Raw genomic sequence first — 6,323 nt, forward strand, 5'->3', positions numbered from 1 at the left:
GTTCTATGTAAAAAAGCCAACATTTCTATGGTACACAGATCGTCAGTGAGTTATGGTTTTATATTAGTAAGCTATTATGCAGGTGGAAGAAAAACAGTGCCACTGATTTAGAGCAACCGAGTGAATCATATTCCATTTTTAATAAACATTAATCTAGAATCATCAAAGATGGCTGGTCTATAAAATTCCAGGGTTTTATCCATTGTGTGCAAACAGTAAATGACTGGTGTATTTTGATTTCATTTTTTAACTGCTGTAAAGCTAAGAATACAAATGTGTGATTGCTATTGATGATGTTGCAGACTGCTTAGATTTAAAGTTTAATCAGGTGGGGAGATGGAAGTTCACATGAGAACTATCCTTTCACTTTGCGAATACTGTAGGCAAACCTGGGTTTTGGTTGCGTTGGGTGAGGGTCCTGGAATTTGGCACTGAGCTGATGAGGTCTGGCAGCAAGGTGTGGATTGGGGGGATGGGGGTGGGAAGGGATCCTTTGGCTAAAAGCACTTTTTAAGAGGGCCTGAGATGTTAAAGAAATGTTTGCAATAGGCAACTTGGCTCAATGTTGGATTCCTTTCATCTGTCAATAGTGAAGGGAGGTGAAATCCATGGATGTGATAGGACTAGGAACAGCACCATCACAGACCTAGCTGGTTTTCAACACCAAGGTAGCATGCTATAGCCAGAGCTAAGCGAGTCCACAACGAAAAGAAAAAAAATAGCTCAATTATCAACACTGGCAACTTTGATTTATATAGTGCTTTTAATGTCCAAAAACATCCACTTTACAGGAGTTTTTTTTCCCCACACCAAACAAAATTGTCAAGTCACGTAAGGGGATATTTGGGTAAAAACCCAAAGCTTGGTCAGAGATAAGTTTTACGAAGTTAAAACACCTTAAATAAGGAAAGAGAGGTGGAGAGGTTGAGAGGGGGAATTGCAGCACTTAAGGCATAGACAACTTTGGCATGACTGCCAATGGAGGAGGAAATTGGATATGCACAAGAGGCAAGAATTCAAGCAGTTCTTTAAGGTTCTAGGGTTGGAAAATGCAGAAAGAGGGGTGATATCATGGATTTGAAACAAGGATGAGAAATCTTAAAAATCATGGCATTAATTAACCAGAAGCCACGTAGCCGAGTGAGCACAGAAGTGACGGATGAATTGGACTCAGGGCATGAGAGGATACAGGCAGCAATTTTGGATGAGCTCAAATTTATGACAATAGAAAATCATAGAAACCCTACAGTGCAGAAGGAGGCCATTCGGCCCATCGAGTCCGCACCGACCACAATCCCACCCAGGCCCCATCCCCACATATTTTGCTCACTAATCCCTCTAACCTATGCATCTCAGGACTCCAAGGGGCAATTTTTAACCTGGCCAATCAACCTAACCCACACATCTTTGGACTGTGGGAGGAAACCGGAGCACCCGGAGGAAACCCATGCAGACACGAGGAGAATGTGCAAACTCCACACAGACAGTGACCCGAGCCGGGAACCGAACCCGGGACCCTGGAGCTGTGAAGCAGCAGTGCTAACCACTGTGCTACCGTGCCGCCCCAATACAAATTGGGAGAATGACCAGGATAGCATTGGAAATCAAATCTGGAACAAGAGTGTGTATGAGGTTTCAGCAGTAGATGAAATGAGGCAGAGTCAAAGCCAGCTAATGTTATGGAGGTGGGAAAAGGCAACATTAGTGATGGCATGGAAATGTGGTCAGAAACATATCTTGGGATCAAATCGGACATCAAGCCTGCAAAATCTGGTTCAGCCTCAAGATAGTTACCAGGGGCAGGAATCAAATTGGTCCCTAGGGAAAAGAGGTTTGCGGGGCTAGGGGAAATCAAAGACAATGCCTTCAAATTTCCCAATCTTTAGTTGGAGGACATTTCTGCTCAATTTGTATGGATGTCAGACAATTTAGTTAGTGGAGGGGTTGAGAGAGGTGGATGTCAAGTACAAAAACAATATGCTGGAAAATCTCAGTAGGTCTGACAGCATCTATGGAGAGAGAACAGAGATAACGTTTCAAGTCTGGATAACTCAGAGTGGAGTGTAAGGTACAGCTGGGTATTCTCAGCATCTATTTGGAGCCTGAAATTCTGTTTCTGGACATCACCATCGAGCAGCACAGGCAAGAAATGAAGGAGCTACCACAGGCAACTTTGCAAGAGCAGAGAAAATACTATTGAGAAGTTTTGAAACCAGACAACTAATAGAGGAAGATCTCCATACACATTCCAATTCCAACCGCCACAGCAGTAAATATCTGCACAAGCTGAGCCTGAAGTGTTTACAAGGATCATCAGTCAAAAGCACCATGTAAACAATCCTCTTCAATAATTGCTCCCACCATAGATACTGATGCCCAGTCAATTTGGTTAAACCATCTGACAATAAGAAGCTAAATGGATATAGTGAAGGCTATTAGCACTGGCATGCTATAGTAATGAAGATTAATGATGATTTTGCTGACCAACTAAATGAGATACTTCAATTTCCAGAAGGCGTTCGATAAGGTGCCTCACAAAAGGATGCTGCAGAAGATTAAGGTACATGGAGTTGGGGGTAAAGTGTTAGCGTGGATTGAGGATTGGCTATCTAACAGGAAGCAGAGAGAGTTGGAATAAATGGGTGCTTTTCTGGTTGGCAGTTGGTGACTAGTGGCGTGCCGCAGGGATCGGTGCTGGGACCTCAACTGTTTACCATATACATTGACGATCTGGAGGAGGGGACCGTGTGTAGGGTAACAAAGTTCGCGGATGACACAAAGATGAGTGGGAAAGCAAATTGCGTGGAGGATGCGGAAAGTCTGCAGAGAGATTTGGATAGGCTAAGTGAGTGGGCGAGGATCTGGCAGATGGAGTATAACGTTGACAAGTGTGAGGCTATCCACTTTGGAAGGAATAATAGTAAAATGGACTATTATTTAAATAGTGAAAACTTACAACATGCTACTGTGCAGAGGGACCTGGGGTTCCTTGTGCATGAATCGCAAAAACTCAGTTTGCAGGTGATCAAGGCAAATGGAATGTTGGCCTTTATCGCAAAGGGGATGCAGTATAAAAGCAGGGAGGTCTTGCTGCAATTGTACAAGGTACTGGTGAGGCCACAACTAGAGTAGTGTGTGCAATTTTGGTCCCCTTATTTGCAGAAGGATATATTGGCCTTGGAGGGAGTACAGAGAAGGTTCACCAGGTTGATACCGGAGATGAGGGGGTTAGCTTATGAGGAGAGATTGAGTAGATTGAGCCTGTACTCGTTGGAGTTTAGAAGGCTGAGGGGAGATCTTAGAGACATATAAGATAATGAAGTGGCTAGACAGGGTAGAGGCAGAGATTCTTTCCACTTAGAAAGGAAACAAGAACTCGAGTACACAGCCTCAAAATAAAAGGGGGAGTCAGTTTAGAACAGAGTCGAGGAGGAACTTCTCTCAGAGGGTAGTGAATCTCTGGAATTCTCTGCCTATTGAAGCAGTGGAGGCTACCTCGTTAAATATGTTTAAGTCACAGGTAGATAGATTTCTGATCAATAAGGGAATTAAGTGTTATGGGGAACGGGCAGGTAAGTGGAACTAAACCACTATCAGATCAGCCATAATCTTACTGAATGGCGGGGCAGGCTTGAAGGGCTAGATGGGCTACTCCTGCTCCTATTTCTTATGTTCTTATGCAGCCACATTTGAATGACCCATTATTGTGAGATATCCAAGTATGTCTTGCGCCACGCACACAAAAATACAACCAGCGGATCACAAGTACCGGACAACAGCTAACTCAAACAGGTCACCTGAACTCCTCCATAATTGTGGGCCACTATTGATCATCAACTTAGCTGGGCCAACCAAATCAACACCAGGCGTACACGGTGTAGGACAGGTACTCTGCATGAGTAGCCCATCTCCAAACTCCTCAATCACTCCAGCAATGGAATGTGGTTTGGCTGGTGGTAGTGGAGGGAGGAAAATAACTTCAATTTTGTGAACATCCAGTTACGAAGGAAGTTTTAGCACCACCTCACACGATTGCTCAAGAGAAAATACAACTGTAGTTTGATTGCAGAATGGTCCAAATGGCGATTCTATTTTGAGCACAGCATCCAAACGTTAAACTATATTGGAAGTTTATGATTTAAGCATACTCTCAATATAATTACCAAACACAAAAGCCACTATTCGTTAATTTAAACTGTAATTGAGTGCACAGTTTGGTGCAACAAGACATCCAGAATTTCTGAGAATTAGCTGGAACACTATACAGCTTGAAAATGGCCAGAAACAGATTTAATAGATAGCTTAGGCTTCATAGGAGGGGCAAAGGCTTGCAGGTCATAATAGCATATGGGCACCAGCTGGATAGGATGCAGCAGCGATAGATGCTGCCAGACCTGCAGATTTTATCCAGCATTTTCTGTTTTTATTTCCAACATCTGCAGTATTTTGTTTTTATTTGACTTTTCATCCAATGAGTCCTGCAGTTGAGTGGAACAATAATGAAAGCTCATCACTAAAGAATGCTATCAATTGTACAAAAACTACAAGCAACAAAAAACAAGGTATTTGAACATGTTTATCTTGATACTGATTAGCTTTGCTGCTGCTATTGTATTTTGAGAAGACACCATGGCCAATTTATTCTTCTTTTACTGGTAAAGATTTGACCCATCGAGTCTGCAATGACTTTCTGAAGCAGCATTTTACCTAGTCCCACCCACCTCCTTGCCTTATCCCTGTAACCTTACATATTCTTCAGATAGTGATCCAATTCCCTTTTGAATATCTCGTTCAAACCTGCCTTGACCACTCTCTCAGGAAGTTCATTCCAGATTCCTATCACCCTTAAGAGTGAAAAAAAATTCCTCATTGTGTTTACTCCTTTTGCCAATTATTTTGAATCACCCTATTAATAAAGCCCAATATACTATATGTTTTATTAACTACTCTCAAAAATGCTCTGCCATCTTCAATGACTTATGTACATTTACACCAAGATTCCTCTGTTCCTGCAGATCTCTTAGCTTACCTTAAAAATGAAAAAGTGCTTTTACCGTTCTTCATATAATTTGCAACATATTTCAAAACTAACCTGCTTTCCTACTATTCAGGAAGAATGATCATTTTGTTATAGAAAATCTCAAACATACTTGTAATTGATATAGGTGTTGGACAGGTTGAAGGCATTGAAGGAAGCCAACCCCCACCCTTTCTCCAACCAGTGCCAGCATGCAGGGAACAGACTTATCAAACAGGATTTTGGTAGACTGGATACCAAGTTGACAAGCTGTAGGAGAAATACAAAGTTGAGGAGTTTGCGAAAAGTTTTCAAATAGGAGAAAAAAGTTAGATTGGATTATTCTCCAAGAGGAAACAAGAGAAATTTGATACTGTAAAGATGAATAGATCCCCGAACCAATGTGCAGCAACAGTAAAGAGCAAGACAAATGTTGGGCTTTGTGGTGGTAGGGTGGGGGATTTGCACAGATGGCTCCTCTTCTCCCACCAACAACACTACATCAAATTCTAATCACATTTTGAGAAAGACAAACACTGGTAAGCGTGTAGCAAAATCAGCTATCTGGAGTTATGAAGACAAGCTACAAAGACTGGGAATTTTGACACGAGTCAAAAAGTCTTATGGGATAATTTTAGAATGTTCCAGATTCATTCCAGATTCTAAGAGGAATCGTGCAAATAAATACAGCAACAGATTGCATACAGACATATATTTACACCTAGACGCGGTGGCATAAGCCACCTTATTTAACTCGTTAAAGCGTGGTAAATATATCGAATTAACTGTCAAATGAGGCAACTGGACCTGATGTCATGATCAAAAATTTTGAAAAGTAAAAAAATGAAAACACTTGCATTTCCTGGAAATCGGAAGCAAAACACAGCTCAGTATTTTATAGAAAAAGCTTAACGCCAGTTTATGGATCCCAGACATCAACTTGTACATGAAAAATTTACAGAACAGTTGGAAACGTTTCATGGACAAAGGCATTTTATAGCTACAGGAACTGAAACATCAATAATCTTTACTAGTCCTTCAAGTTCTAAAAACATTTTTTTTCTTATATTCTTGATGTAAAACCAATATATGACCATTTTTACAGTAGACCTAATATACAAGAATTCTCATTTAAGTGTAGTCACATAATAAATTTTGCAATGTGCATCTGAAATTTAGTGTAGTCTACGTTCCTGTAAACCCAAAATAACAGGTGCAATCCATTTCACTATTATATTTTAATAGGTATTTTAAATGTATATGGCTATGACAGGTAGGAAGAGAACAAAAATCACAAAGTTGTTTT

Source organism: Mustelus asterias, chromosome 11 (assembly GCF_964213995.1).
Source record: "Mustelus asterias chromosome 11, sMusAst1.hap1.1, whole genome shotgun sequence".
Taxonomy (NCBI): Eukaryota; Metazoa; Chordata; class Chondrichthyes; order Carcharhiniformes; family Triakidae; genus Mustelus; species Mustelus asterias.